Source organism: Mesoplodon mirus (genome assembly GCF_964341445.2).
Source record: "Mesoplodon mirus genome assembly, chromosome: 16".
NCBI classification, from domain to species: Eukaryota; Metazoa; Chordata; class Mammalia; order Artiodactyla; family Ziphiidae; genus Mesoplodon; species Mesoplodon mirus.
This window is the reverse complement of record NC_138992.1, coordinates 16,194,731-16,210,155: the sequence shown is the minus strand read 5'-3', so window position 1 is coordinate 16,210,155 and position 15,425 is coordinate 16,194,731. Positions and strand designations below refer to the sequence as shown.

Here is a 15,425-nt window from a genome sequence, read left to right as displayed (position 1 = left end):
TTCCAGCCCTCAGGGAGGTGAAGACTGAGGGTCACTTAGGAACCACATTTAGGGCCCTTCTGTTATTTCCCCTCACAACTCCCAGGGAGTATAATATGTGGTCTACAAGACAGCATTTATTATATTATGATCAAGTCATTGTTTTCTTGAAGTCATGTGTGGCTATCAGTCCTCGTTCATCAGCCTGCAATGCCATCCCACCACAACACACACACACACACACACACACACACACACACATGCACGCACATGCTTAATGCAGTCTCATCAAAGTTGGATTACGATTTCCAGTGAGCTTTTTTACAAGCTGCAGGTAATTCTCAAAGCACCCAGATCATGCCTGTGGGTTGTGGACAGGAGGCCACCACCAGATACACAGCCCAGGCCCTGTCCAGCTCTCCCTGCCGTATCACCAGGACAGTTCTTCCACTTAAGACCCAACCAAGTGGTGCAGGCATGCCTATCTGCCTAAGAAACAGAAGTTAGACCTAACGGTCCACAGCAACGATAATTATAACTGCCATTATTAAAGTCATGTGCCTTCAATTTAATCTTCGCAACAACCTGTGGGTTGAAGAAACTGGGTGGGGGGTTATTATCTCTGTGTTACTTACAAGGGAAACAGAGGGTCAGAGTGTTGAAGTTCTTGCCAGAGATCCTCAGGGAGAAAACGTCTGAGTCGGTATCCACACTCAGGACGGCCTGACTCTGGACCCCTGCCCCAAACTGTGAGGCCACAGCAACTCCAGGAAGGAATGAATGAAGAATGTCTAAGGAGCACCTCAGTTCAGTAGATAGTTATCGATCACATACCACGTGCCCAGGACTGTATTAAGTCCTGGAGATGCAATAAGACAGAAACGGTCCCGGCCTAATCGAATTTAGAATTCAATGAATACAACTACAGAATTTATTCATTTAACCAATGTTCATTGAGAGTCATTCTGCCAGAGCCAGATACAATTCTAAGTGTTTGAAGATGTGGCACTGAACAGAAAAGGCAGGGATGCTGTCTTCATAATGTTAGGACATTTCAAAACAATGTAATGGAGCATTTTAGGCAGTGAAAAAGTTGGAAGGGGAAACCAGTCTTATACTCGGCCCCAGCTGGGATGTGCCTTCCCAGCCCTCTAGGGAGCCATCTAGCTGTTAGTGGGACGTCTGGGCTGCTGAGAGGGCGGTCACCCACCCAGGCACTTCCCAGCATCACATCCCAGGAGGGGGTCTGAGAGAGGTTGGCTGGATTCTAGCACTGGGTAGCTAATCCCAGCTGTGCTGAATCCCCTGGGGCTCTCCAATTATTATAAGAGGTGTCATGAAGTTCTCCTCACAAGTGCTGCAGAAGAGATGATTTTTAATTCACTTGCATTTAAAGAATGACTATGCTGGCAAACAACATTGTGTCATGGAGGGAGAAGAAGACGGCTCCCAGACAGGGAGTGCCACGATGTTAATTGCCTGCTCCAAAATGTCTGGGAATAAAAGAGGTGTTTTTAATTAAGTGCCTTAGAAGTGGAGGCAGAGAGGGGAGACGTGGTTGGAAATTTTCAAATGAAACAAAGCAGGTGTCTCCTCTGCAGTCTGGGGAGGGTACACTACCAACACACTCCCCAGAGCTCATGGCAACTGTGCTTGGAGGGTCTCCATAACTGGACCGCTGCCATGAGGATACGTTTTATCAGAATCTGGGTTAGGGTAGAGGTGGCACATCGAATTTACAAGCGCCAGTGACCATCTCCTTCAGGCTGGGATTGAGACCTCAGAGGACTCTGCAAGTAAACACTGGTCCCAGGTGTGCCAAGCCAGCATGGCTTCCCTCCTGCTGAGGGGCACAGGTCCCAAGGCAATGGAAGTTTCCTCTTTAAAGTGAGTCAGTGTGGAGGAAAGTACTCCATATATAAAGAAGCAGGTGGTCCTACATGACAAACTCAAACTGGTGCTGGATAAATGGTTGAAGTTTGGAAACCCTGATTTGGTCCATCCCCATCTTTCCTGAGTTTGAGATGGAGAAACTGAGGCTCAGAAAGTGGACATGAAATGCCCAAGGACACACAGCAGTACGCTTCTCCTGACCTCTTCTTCAGTGCTCTTTCACATCTGCCACACGGGAAGTTTCAGACTTTCATGAAAGAAGTGGGATTCAAGCTCACAAGATCAGCTCAGAAGCCCTGTGTCAATGAGGGCAGAAGGAAATGCTTCCTTTATTTCTCTAAAAGGGAATGAATCAAGACCCTTTAAAGATCCAGGGACATCGAAGGCACGTCTTCCAGTCAGGACGTCCCCACAGCACCCAATTCCCTTCATATGAGCAGCTGAGCATCCTTTATAAGGCAGTAACAGTATATTCACCATCACAGAGACCTAAAGTGTTCATGATAATCCTGTGAAAATGGCTTTAAAATCCCACCACTTAGTAATTCTTCTTCTGCGAAGATGGAGTAGACATACTTTTCCCTATTCCTCCTGCAAAGTACAACTAAAATCCCTGGACATTGCAAGCAAAACCACTTACAAACATACAAAGACTCTGGAGGGTGGAGAGAAGAAGGCAGACCAATTAGGAACCTCTGGATCTGAGGAACGGCACAACAGTGATTTCCCTGGGTTTTCTTTTGCTTCATACACCCCAGAGTTGAAGCCAACAAAGCCAGCAACCTACAAACACCAACAGGTGCTGACAAAAAAGCCCCAGTGAAACTCAACCGAAGCCTGCTTTCTCTAGTCACAGGACAAGGAAAGGAACACAGGAGCAAGACAGACAATGTGAAGACAACATCCGTCCTCCAGCCAAACACCACAGAAAACACTGTGACCCAGCCCCACTCACACCCGCAAAGGCCACGCGAGGAGCCCAGACTTCCACCCTGGTGTGGCTGTAATGAGGTGCCACACACAGCCACTAGGGTCATGTCAGAGAAGGCCAAGAGGGTAGCCAGGACTCTCATCACCACTGGTCTCAGTGGAGATCATGTAGGAGCCCGGACCTCCACCTTCCCCCAACAATAATGAGGTGTCTCTCCTCTCCCTGTAGGGTGGTGTCAGTGGAGACCACATGGGAAACTGAAATCTCAACCCCTGCCCAACAGTGATGAGGAGTCCCCCTCTCGGGTACCAACAGAGGTCAAGTGGGAAACCTGGACTTCTATCCTCATCTGGCAGAAACAAGACAGAGCCGCTCTCCTTTCCTATGCCAGAGTGATATCAGTGGAAGCCAGCTAAACCGTAAGGTTTAAATAAGACCCAGAGTCTCACAATATAACATGAATATGTCCGTTTTTCAGTCTAAAATCTTATGCCATACCAAGAACCAGAAAGATCTCCAACTGAATGAAACAAGACAGTCAAGAAGCACCAATATCATGGGGCTTCCCTGGTGGCGCAGTGGTTGAGAGTCCGCCTGCCAATGCAGGGGACGCGGGTTCGTGCCCCGGTCCGGGAAGATCCCACATGCCGCGGAACGGCTGGGCCCAGGAGCCATGGCCGCTGAGCCTGCGCATCCGGAGCCTGTGCTCCGCAATGGGAGAGGCCACAACAGTGAGAGGCCCGCGTACTGCAAAGAAAAAAAAAAAAAAAAAAAAAAAAGAAGCACCAATGCCAAGATGACAGAACTACATTAGAATTACCTGACACAGACTTTAAAGCAGTCATGATAAACACGATTCCAAGAATCAAATGAACCTGCTTCAAATGAAAAAATTGAAATCCTCATCAAAGACACATAAAGTCTCAGCAAAGAAATAGAAGATATAAAGGAAAAGCAAATGGAAAATTTCAACCTGAAATATCCAAAAGAAAAGCTTCAGAGGATGGACTCAACAGAATAATGGAGGGAACAAAGGAAAGAAACAGTGAATTCCGAGATAAAGCAGTAGAAGTCACCCAATCTGAACAACAGAAAATAAATAGACTGAAAAATAAATAAATAAAAGAGCAGAGCCTCACGGAATGTGGGACCATAACAAAAGACCTAACATTTGTGTCATTGGAGTCCCAGAAGGACAGGAGAAAGAAGACAAGGATGAAAGATTATCAAAGACATAATGGCCAAAAACATCCCAAATTTCATAAGAAACATAAAACTACAGATTTAAGAAGCTGAGTGAACCCCTAACAGGTTAATCATGTATGTACCAAAAAAGGAACTACAAAATCTGTAAAGCAAAAACGGATAGAATGGAAAGAAGAACCAGACAAATTCACAAGTACACTTGGAAATTTCAATAGCCTTCTTTCAACCGATAAAACAACTAGACAAAAATTAGCAAGGGTATAAAACTCAACAACACCATCAACCAACAAGCTCTAATAGACATTTATAGAACACTCTGCACAATAACAGAGGAATACACATTCTTTTCAAGTGTCCACAGAACATATACCAAGATAAACTATATACTGGGCCTTCCAAGCTCAGTGGTTATCAGCAGAATTCACTTCCTTGTGGTTGCAGGTCTGAGGTCCCCATTGCCTTAACTGTCAGCCAGGGACTGATCTCAACTTCTAGAGGTGGCTCCTAGTTCCTTGCCCCATGGCCTCTCCACCTCAGCAGCAGAGAATCATCCTTGTGTAAAATCTTTCTCACACTGTGAATGTCTCTGACTTCCTCAACAAAATCTGCTTTTACAGAGCTCATAAGATTAGATCAAGCCTATCCAGAAATCTTCATAATTTCCAGATTTTAAGGCCAACTGACTTGAGACCATAATTATGTTTGCAAAATTCTTTCACAGCAGTATCTTGGTTAGTGCTCATTTGAATAAGCAGAGGCTGGGAATCTTGAGGGCCATCATAGGCTTCTACTAGCCCATATTCCATGTTAGGCAAGAGAGGACACAGAGATGACTGGTAAAATACCTATCCTCAAGGGATTACAGTCAAGTGAATGTAGCAAATACAAAGAAGTGATTCAACTACAGGGCAGTAATTGCTAATGCAAAGAAAGTGCAATATTCTGTAGGAATTCCGAGGAGGCATTAACTCTTTCGGGAAGAGTGCAGGAACGCTTCCCAAAGGGAGTGACATCTGATCCGAGTCTTGAAGCACAGTGGAGGGAAGGCATTCCAAGTAGAGGGTGCACCATTTACAAAGTTAGAAAAGACCACAGCAAATTTAGAGAAGGACAAGTTATCCACTGATGCTGAATCTTAGAGGACAGGTTTTAAACGATGCATGGACGCAGCATTAAATAACCCTGACTCGGAAAGAAAGTCATTCCTTTGCAATTCTCTTTCTATCCTTTTAATTAGCTCAAGAAAAAGTTATCAGTTTGGTGTTAGCCTTGTCGTTAACACCTTTCTAACATCTTTACCCTCTGGCTCCACCTTCTGAAAATAAAAGTATCTAGCTAGCTTAACAGCACTGTTTCTTTCTGTGGATTATTTTTACTGCTATCTTTCATTTGTTACAATCAGTATTGGTTTTTCTTTTTCCATTGTGATAAAAGATTATCATTATTATTATTAAGTACATACATTTAAGTTTTGAATGTAAATCAGTGTAAATTGAAATGTTAAATAAATATATTACAGGTGGTACATATGCCTCTGGGGCAAAAATTGGGAAGGTGGTGTGCAAATGAGTTAATTTGGGACACAAAAGTGTAATAAGAAGCAGGCAGGATTTGCAGTCAGTCAAACTTGGGTTTAAGTTCGACTCCTCTGTGGGTCTTAGTTTTCTGCCACAAATTAAGGAAATGATACACCTACTTAGAAGGTTGTGAAGATTAAGTGAAACCAAGTGTAAGAAGCATCTTCTAGGTGGCCTTGTGCACGGTAGGCATTTGGAGTTCCCATCACAGTGCGTATCTCTGAAGAATGGAAACCTCGGTTTTTGGCAACACCAAACAGGAACTTAACTCTAGCACCTACTGAGTATCTGTACTTGGTAAATATTACATAGGAGTATTCATCTGCTTAGGATCTGGATCCTGTACATGTGTGTGCGCGTGGGGGGGGTGGTGTCCTTAGGCTAAATTCAGCTGTTTTGTGAAAAACAACTGATATCAGGAAAAGCATTTGACTCAGAGGAGTGGCCAGCCCAGGCATCATGGACCCATCCCTCCACCCCTTGTCTGGCTTTCTCTATGATCTCAGAATGCTACATCCCACAGAGATCAGTGGGAAGCTCATCTGGAATGTTCAGATATATGTGCAAATGAAAACACAAGGAAAATACCTCCCACTTCAGTCATCTATTGCTGTGTAATAAACTACCTTAAAACGTGGTGGTGTTGAACAACTATTATTTTATTACCATTGCTCATGATTCTGGGGGTTGACTGGGTTAAACTGAGTGGCTCTCTTCTGCTCTATGTGATGTCAACTGGGGCTGCAGTCAACTGGGAGGTGAATTAGTTTGGAGCACCCAAGATGGCTCACTCACACGGCTAAAGTCTGACTGGGAGTCAGCCAGAAATCAGCTGGGGCTGTTGTCTGTAGCATCTTGATTTTCCTCCATGTGACCTCCCCAAGAAGCTTGGGCTTCTCACAACATGGCAGCAGAATTCCAAGAGGAAGGAAGCAGAAAATGCCAGTCTCTTAAGGCCTGGGCTCACATGTCTCAGAATATCACTGTCATAGCATCAAAGCCATCACAGGACTAGTTCAGATTCAAGGGGAGGGGAGATAAATGCCACCTCTTAATGGTGAAGTCTCTTTCATACGGTGAGGGAAAGGATTGACTGCAGTCATCTTGCGAGACCATGTACCACGCCTCCTGAAGCTTTCACTCACTGCAAAGGGTTTCCACTCTAGAATTATGTGTATATTTCAACCCAGTGATTAGTTATCAAGGAATTTATCATAAGGAGGTAATCTTGGATGGTTCAAAAAATTTGACGTAAGGTTTTCCATTGCTAACGTTTCTCATGCTAGGAATCCAGATGAGGACTAACCACCCACAGTGTCTCACCAGACACAAATCCTATGCATCATAGAAATTGAAGACTTGACCCCGGGAACTGATGTTCTTAGCTAAGGTCATTTGAGGTAAACAGAAGATGTGTATACTCTTAAAAAGCATTGACTCCCTAGAACTGGATAAGCCCTGACAAGAAGTGCACTTCATTCATTCATTCATTCAGCAATCATTTGTGGTGCACCTGTGATACTCCATGTTGGTTTAAACATAGGGATACAGCAGCAATGAATGAAACAAAGTACCTGGCTGCAGGAACTTTACATTCTAGTGGGGAGACAACCAAATAAATGCATAAGTACATATAAAATGGCATATGATAAAAAGACCTTGTTGAGTGATAATTCTCTTCCAAGGTTCTGCAAGAAAGGAGAGACAACATCTCATAGGAGGCACGTTCAGACCCCTTTTGGTAAGATAGCAAATGATGAAGAAGGGGCATAGAAATAGCATTGGTCTTGCAGTTACAAGACGGATTTATATAGTGGTTCAGAATTCAGTTTGTGAACTTGAACTAATGACTGTAACCTTTATAAGCCTCGGTAAACTTCTCTGTAAAATGGGAACAATAGTACCAGTTCTGCTTTCCTTACAGAGATGATACAAGGACTAAACCAGACTGTAAAATCAAGCAAATAATAGGTTCTGAGTTTTCCCCATTTGGTAAATTTTTAACTCTACTCTCCAAGCAGGATCAAGTCACTGCCAAGCCAAGCTCCTGCTGTAAACGTGAAAACATCAAGTCCCAGCTCCGATGTTACCAGTGCCATGGGATTGATCTCAGGGCATGAGACATTTTATTCTCAAGCCATGGCGGGAGGTGAGGGGGGGATGCAGACATGGAAGGAGACAGCCTCTGTCTAGTACACTTCCTTTCTTCCTTTCACTTGCAGGTATTGAGTAAAGCAATCTGAATGTTCTGAAAGGTCATCCTCTGTCTCGCTTTGTTGTAAGACATGTCAGTAGTGGCCATTCTGTGCTACAGTCGGTAAATTGATATGTAATAATTTTCATTTCTCTTAGGAGTCTTATAGTGGAAAAAGTAAATAAATGTAACATGTGGAAAGATCCATACCAAAATTATAAGCAGTACCTGGTTGGACTGCTGATGCTTTCTTTTTCTTGCTTGCTTCTCTGTGTTTTGTGTTTTCTTTTTTCATTCATTTAGAAAAATACTTATCTAGCATGTTCATGCAGGGATCAGATAGCTGGGTGGGATGACCCCACAATTCCCATCTCAATTCCAAATCTTTGCTGCTCCCCTACATCTCTTTTGAGTTTACACGCCAGTGTGGATTTGTTGTCATTAGATTAGGGGCCCCATCAGGGCAATGCTGCTTTTTATTTCTTCTCCTCCTGACATTTCTAAATTTTCAAGACTTTTAAACAGGCCTAGTTCTCACCAAATCATGAACAGAAGCCGTTTCCTCCCCGCTAGGCCTCTATAAATCACTGTGATAGACTCCTGTCTTTCCTTGGTTTTGAAGCCACCAGACAAAGATTTGAATCCAGATTCTTCTCCTTATTGGCTGAGTAACTTTGTTCTTTTTGTGTGTGTGTGATACGCGGGCCTCTCACTGCTATGGCCTTTCCCACTGCTGAGCACAGGCTCCGGACACGCAGGCTCAGCGGCCATGGCTCACGGGCCCAGCCGCTCCACGGCATGTGGGATCTTCCCAGACTGGGGCACGAACCCGTGTCCCCTGCATTGGCAGGCGGACTCTCAACCACTGCGCCACCAGGGAAGCCCTTGGCTGAGTAACTTTGAAGAAGCTTCTTAACCTCTCCGAACTGCAGTTTTGTCATCTGTAAAATGGGAGAAACAATACCTGCAGGGAAGGTGGTTGTAAGCATTTGACAAGATAATGGGTAAGAAGGGCTGGCACATAATAAAGGCTCAAAAGGTAATTGCTGTTAATAAAAAGTAGTATTGGGAAGCCCTAGAGGCTGTTCTAGGTTGAGGGTAGAGCTTGGGTTGTTAATAAAAGGCAGAATTGTACAATCATTAAGAACTCTGGCTCTGGCCTCTGAAGAACCCAGTTTAAATCCCTGCTCCCTGCATTGCCCTGGGCAACTTACTACATTTCTAAGAGGCTTGGCTTCCTCATCTGTAAAATGCACATAGCAATAACTTACCATAACAGTGTTTCTCAAAATATTATCCAGGGATCCTGGAGGCCCCCAAGACCCTTCCAGGGGTCTTTGAGGTAAAATTTACTTTGGTGATAGGGCTAAAACATTACTTGCCCTGTTCACTCTTATTTTTTCTCAAGTATACAGTAGTTTTCCAGAGGCTCCGTGACATGTCATAGTATCATTGCTCCCATGACTAACGGAAAGTGTGTTTGTAAATTCCTGTGCTTTCATTTTTTTTTCAGTTCAATTTCTAACATGGTAAATATCAAGATGTATGTAACTCATGTAAACAAAAGCTACTCGGGGTCCTCAATAATTTTAAGAGTCTAAAGGGACCTAAGACAAAACACTTGGAGAATCGTTGCCTGTTAGGGTTGTTGTAAAGATTAAGTACTGTACACCTGAGACTAATACAATGTTGTAAGTCAACTATACTTTAGTAAAAAAAAAAAAAAAAGATTAAGTAGCTACTGGTGTATGTATACAAAGCACTCAATAAACATTATCCCTATAATTATTGGTTCCAAATCTCCTGGATCATATCAGACAAGGGTCTGTCTACTCCACCTATACGTAAAGCAAACTGAAATCATAGCACCTGATGCAAAAGTCACCCTTGTTTTATCCCCTCCTGTTTGTTTATATAGAGAAGGTTCAGCCCATGCTAAACTCTGAACAATTTAAAGATACTGCAGTCATCAAAGGCTCCCCACTTGAGATCCAAGTGCCCTGAAGACATGAGAACTCAGCGGACAGTCCAGAGGGTTTACCCTGCTTGGCTCAACCCTGACCCTTCCATCCTATTACTCGCTGGCCCAGCCAGAAGAAGGCGTTACTGAGGTGGAGGCGGAGGAAACGTGGCTTATAGAACCCCGTCCTAAGTGGTTGACCAGCAAAAGTAGGTGCCGCCTCAAAACGGGAATAGCTTCCTGAAGGTTTCATTAATTTCCATGGAAACAAACTAAGAACCGTAGTTACTTTCAAGGGAAGGTGGGGAAACGGTGGGATGACCTGGAAGAGTCAAGAGTAAGCGATATAAAAATATTAGAGTTGCGGGGCGAGGGGTCTTTTTCTTTCACTTTTCAGACACACCCTTGAGGGAAGAACAAAAAATCGGCATCCCTAAATTCCGATATTGATGGCAAGTAGATGAGGATTTTAGACGGTAGGTATCAAATGAGTGTGAGAAAGATGCGGCACTAACTGGATCATAGTCATACAGGAAGTTCTTAACGGACCCCTTTAAGGGCCGGCCAGGGCAGTTCGCCTGTCAGGTAGGAGAGCACCTCGCGAGAGACCCCCTCCAAGGCCAGGACCTAGCTTTATGCACCGTTAACTAACAAACAAACAAACCCTACATCCGCAATAACGGAACAAACAGGTGCAAGCCAGTAAGAAAGTTTTGCATATGAGCTATTTTTATTGCAGAAATTTCTGGGGACCCAAAGAAGGGGTTCTGTTAGAGAAATTGGAGCCCTAGGAGAGACCCTAGAAAAACTTTGTAGCTACTTTCTTCTCATCCTAGGAAAATGCCGAAAGGTCTCCAGGTGCGTTGGCTTCGCAGTCAGCCCCAGAGCCAGCCGTTTTCACCCCAGTCCCTGTCCTCACCTCCAGCCACTCCGCCGTACACGGCCACCTGTTGCTGCCCTCGCGCCCAGAGCCGAGTCGCAAGCCGCCGCTAGAGTTCGTTCTAATTCCCCGGAGCAAAGGCCGGCCGGGAAGCCCCGACACCCCGCCCCTGCTCATCTTCAGGGCAGGCGGGGACTCCGCTGAGCCTCCCAGCCCCAGGCTCCCGTTGTCTCCCCGCTGCGCTCGGACGTCAAAAGTGGACCCCAGACAGCATCCCCTTGTCCCCGCTTGGCTCGTGCGCGCTCGCACTCAGCTCACACCTGGGAGATGCTAACGCGCCGAGATGCCCACGGAGGAGAAACTGGTCCATCCGGGCAGGAGCGGGCGGCATAGACAGGTTGCTCTCCGTGAGATTCCAAAGCGTCCCCTGAATCCCAGATCCCTTAGAGCTCCGCAGCTGAGCGCTGTTGCAGGAACGCCGCGCCCCAAACGCAAGCTCACGGTTGCAGAGGCCGCAGGCGAAGAGCGGCGAGATCCTGACTCGCCTTTGCTCTCAGGCGCCGGAGGGGATCCGGCGGGGGGGGGGCGGGGGGCGGGGGGCGGGGGCGGCGGTTAGGGATGCCCTCGCGCCAGGGACGCCGGAGTCCCAATTCCGAAAGAGACCCGCCTCGCTTCCGAGGGACTTCCCTGCGAGCGCCGCAGGGGTGTGCATTTCTCGAAGTCTGAGAATCCCGGCGAAAGCTGGCCCGACAAGAGTTGAAGTCAGCTCCCGGGGCGTCTGTTTGTTTATTGGCTCTTAGGGGAAAAGTTTGAGGATGTTGAACCAACCTCAGACCTGGCGCAAGCGGAAATCTCAGAATCTCTCCAGCAAAAGTCATCTAATTTCGACCCGTTATATAAGTAGGGGGCTCTTTCTTACCCTCCCTACCCCAAGCCCTCTCATTACTATTCCAGGAGTTAAATGTGTCTCGCTTAAAAAAATTTTTTTAAGTTATTATTATTTCTTTGAAGGCGGGAGAAAGAGCAGGCAGAGCCGGGGGCGCGCGGCAGCCCCACCCTCGCGCTGCCCGTTGGGCTGCGGCAGGAACGCGGGATCCCGGGTGCCGCCGGCTCAGGGCGAGCAGCCGAGCCCCGCGGTCCCTCCGTCCGCCACTCCACGTGGTCAAGATCAACAGTTTGTTGAGCTCATCAGTGACACCTTGAACTTTTCATAAAGAAAATGGGTATTGCAGCGGGAGGGTTCGGCCGCGGCCGCCGCGCCGGGTCCTGCTTAATATTCAATGATCTCGCTCGCGCCTCCCCCTCCTCCCCTCGCAGAAATTCCACCGAGTCCGTTACTGGGCTCAGACTTTTAAGTTAATTTACTGCCCTCCCCCCAACCTTGGCTAGTAACCAGCGCCTTTAGGGCTAGCTTCCCGCCCCACCCCCGGCTCCCGCCTGAAAATGACATTTCGCCGGCGTCTCCGAAGGGGGCTGAATTTCACTTTGTAACTTTCTGCGGAACCCGAGCCCGGGTGGCAGCTCGGGTGGTGGTATCGTATGCAAATACGCATGCTGACGTTACAGATCATGTGGGTTTTGGCGTAGATTCCCCACTGATCGAGACATTTTTTTCCCCTTTTTTTTTCTTTCTTTTTTTTTTTTTTCTCTTTCTTTCTAAAAATTTTGGCCACTGTTCTCCGAACGGGGGCTTCTTCTGTCTGTCTGGCTGGCAGGCTGGCTTTCCCCCTCTTTCCCACGGAGCCCGAGCCGGGCGCCCGGTGGGGAGTGGGGAGTAGGTGGGGGGAGCCAGCAGAGTTCCATTTTGGAACGCCCGTGCCGCGTCTCCGCGTTCCCAGCCCGGGTCTCCGCGTTCCCAGCCCCGGCGCAGGTAAGAAACTTCGCCCCGGCGCGGAGCACCCCCCGCCCGGCGCCGCCGGCCCCAAGCCCCGCACGCCGGGCACCGGCCACTCCAGCCCAACTTTCCCACCGCTGCCGCAGCCGCCGCCGCCGCGGCTCCCGAAAATGTGTTGTTAATGGGACTTGGCCGGGTTTGCGATTGGAAGGGGGGGGGCGGGAGGGAGGGTGCAGGCTCTTTTTGCGGGTAGGAGGAGATCAGAGGATCCAGAGGTGGGGGAGATTTTTTTTAAAGAGTTTTGATTACAAGTTTGGATCAATGGGAGGCAGACCGAGGAGGAGGAGGAGGAGGAAAAACATGTCTACGTTTCCCTATGTCGACATAAGCCACAAAAAAATATGGCGTCCGCTTTCGACAGGGCGTTACGTAGACCCGACTCTGTTTTTATTTATTTATTTCGTGGCCGGCTCCCTCCCTTCTTGGCCAAACTGCGGCGCTTTGTGCGAACGGGGCCGGTCCCGCGGGGACTCCACCGGGACGTGGCCCCGGCTCCGCGGGGTTTGGCAGGCGGGGGGCTGCGTGTGTGTGCTCCCCTCCCTCCCCCGCTCTCCCCTCTTCTCCCCTCTCCCGGTGACGATTCGCCGTAATGTGGTGGCAGGAAGCATGACGCCGTGGGTTGAGGCTGCCTCTCCTCTCCGCGCTCCTGGTGGCTGCAGGCAGCAGGCGCGCGGCGCGGGCGGGCGGCCGCCCGAGCTACCTGCCGGGGGCCGGGCCGGAGCGCGGCGCTGTCCCCACGCCCCGCTCAGGTGCCGGAGAACCCGCGTGGGGAGGGGCGGCGGGGGACCCTGGGGACCCCCGGGCCCGGCTGCCCGCCGCCCGCGGGCCCGCGCCCGCAGCCCGCCCAAGCCCACGATCGCCCCCCGGAACGGCAGCTGGCGCTTTTCGTCTGCCCCACGAGAGGTTCATCTTTGTTGGTGTTGCGGCTCCTTTGTGGCGTCCCCGGGACTTGGTATCTTCGCCTTTGCAAACTTGCCCCTTTCCCAGCCGCTTTGCAGGAGGCTGGAAGAGCAGCGGAAAGTTGGAAAGCAGTGAGCATCACAGCACGGTCCCCTCGGCCTCGTCGCCGTGCGGAGCTCGGGAGGCGGCGGCGGACGACCGGGAGGAGGAGGGTGGTGTGTTAGGCTGCGGAGAAAACTTGCTGGGAAGCCAAGTTGTGATTTGCTCAGGCTTCCACCTGATGGATCGGCTTCAAAGCCAGTGGGATCTCTGTCTTCAGCTATTGCCGAGATGGCCTTTTGTTTGTCTGGGAGGTGGGGGGAGGAGGAAGGTGAGGAAATAATGACTTTCCCTGGACCCCTCCCCTTTGAAAGTGTCGCTGCCCAGCTTGGGCCCCAGGGATCACCAAGTCTCTTCAGGCCCTAGAGTTCTGCCCTACCTGCTCCCTGGTGATCGCCTTCTGCCTCCAAGTGAGCAGCTCCCCAAGTCTGAGGCAGGCCCAGCTGGGCAGGATTTGGGGAGCAGGTATCCCTCCCCTTCATCCCTTGGGCCGCTCAGACCTCCCACAGTTACCCTCTTAAAACACACACATGCACGCACACACACTCACACACACACTCTCACTCCTTTATGTAGAGCAGAAATTAATGCCTGTTGAAGTGAAGAGACTGAGGTTCAGAGAGCTCTTCAAGAGTTCCGCCAAAAGGGGATTTTCTATTTACGAGGGCAGTTAGTTAAGGAACTTGAGTCCCGGGGCAGTGATGTCAAAAAGCATTTGGATGACAACAAAATGGAATAACTGTCTTGTAAAATGGCATGTTTAATGGTAAAAATAGATTAATGGAGCCGTCAAGTGCTTGAATGGGACTAACATAACGGTTTAAGTTTAAAGGGAAAATTATATAAAGCTGTATACACATCTTCTTTTTAGACCAAAGGCGGGAAATCTACAAGTAAGATTGAAATGTGTCACCGACAATGACTGGATCCGCGATCTGTGGGAATATCATTGCTGTTTAAACACTCTGCTTTGCGATTGTTCTCATGTGCACGCGTACCTTCCGGCCAGGTTTGGTGTCAACTAAGGATCCACTTGAAGTTCACAGCTTTTAAGGGGAAAATTTGGAGGCCAACGTTCTGGGGTAAATCGGATATATTAGCTAATCCCTGTTTAAAGGAAAAAAAATCAAAATGCCACAAATGTTCCTTGGCACTCAAGAAAAGTATTCTCCCAATGTAAATGCAGTGTACCTTGACATGCCAAAAGGCAACCCCACCCCAAGCGTCCCATCCACATCAGGACCGTGTGATTCAGTGGGATGCCATGCATTTGACAAAAACAATAATGACGGTGCTTGGTAACAATTGCTAACACTGTTTCAGTATGCCGGGCATAATGCTGTATATTTTACATGCTTTATCATTTAATTCTCACCATAACCCTATGAGATAAATAATATTATTATCCCAAGTTTAGTGTGGAAGAAACTGAAGCTCAGAGAGGTGAAACAAACTTACCCAAAGCCACATGGCAAAAATCAAATTCCACGTTTGAAGCCAAGCCTTACAACACTCCAGTATAGCAGCTCCTCAGATATGGGAAGTTGTAGTTAGAATGAAAAGTAAAGGCAGAAAAGAGGGAACAGTGACCATGGCCCAGTGGTCCGAACTCAGGAATTTTCCTAGTTTTCTTCTCTTAATTCATTTATTTAGCAGCTGTGTGTTGATTTATTTGTTCATTCCGTAACTGTAATATTCATCACACTAATAAAAGCCTAGAGTCATTAAGCAATTTTATATGCTAGAGACCATTCTAAGTGCTTAGGATTAAACTATTTTGTCTTTGTGACAACCCTGCGGGGTAAAGTACTGTCATCCTCTCCTTTTTATAGATGAGGAAATGGGCACGGAGAGGTTCTCTAACTTGCTCAAGACCAAACAGCTAGCAAGCAGAGTGCCAGACCCCAGAACA

General features: G+C 47.8%; 1 long non-coding RNA gene across 1 annotated transcript in view; it reads left to right on the top strand.

Moving 5' to 3' along the window:
• Nucleotides 1-12,052: 12,052 nt before the first annotated feature.
• Nucleotides 12,053-15,425, top strand: part of LOC309791754 — a 77,362-nt gene continuing 73,989 nt past the window's right edge. The window contains exon 1 of the long non-coding RNA XR_014291564.1: nt 12,053-12,490. This is a non-coding gene — a long non-coding RNA (uncharacterized lncRNA). The remainder of the gene's footprint in view (nt 12,491-15,425) is intronic.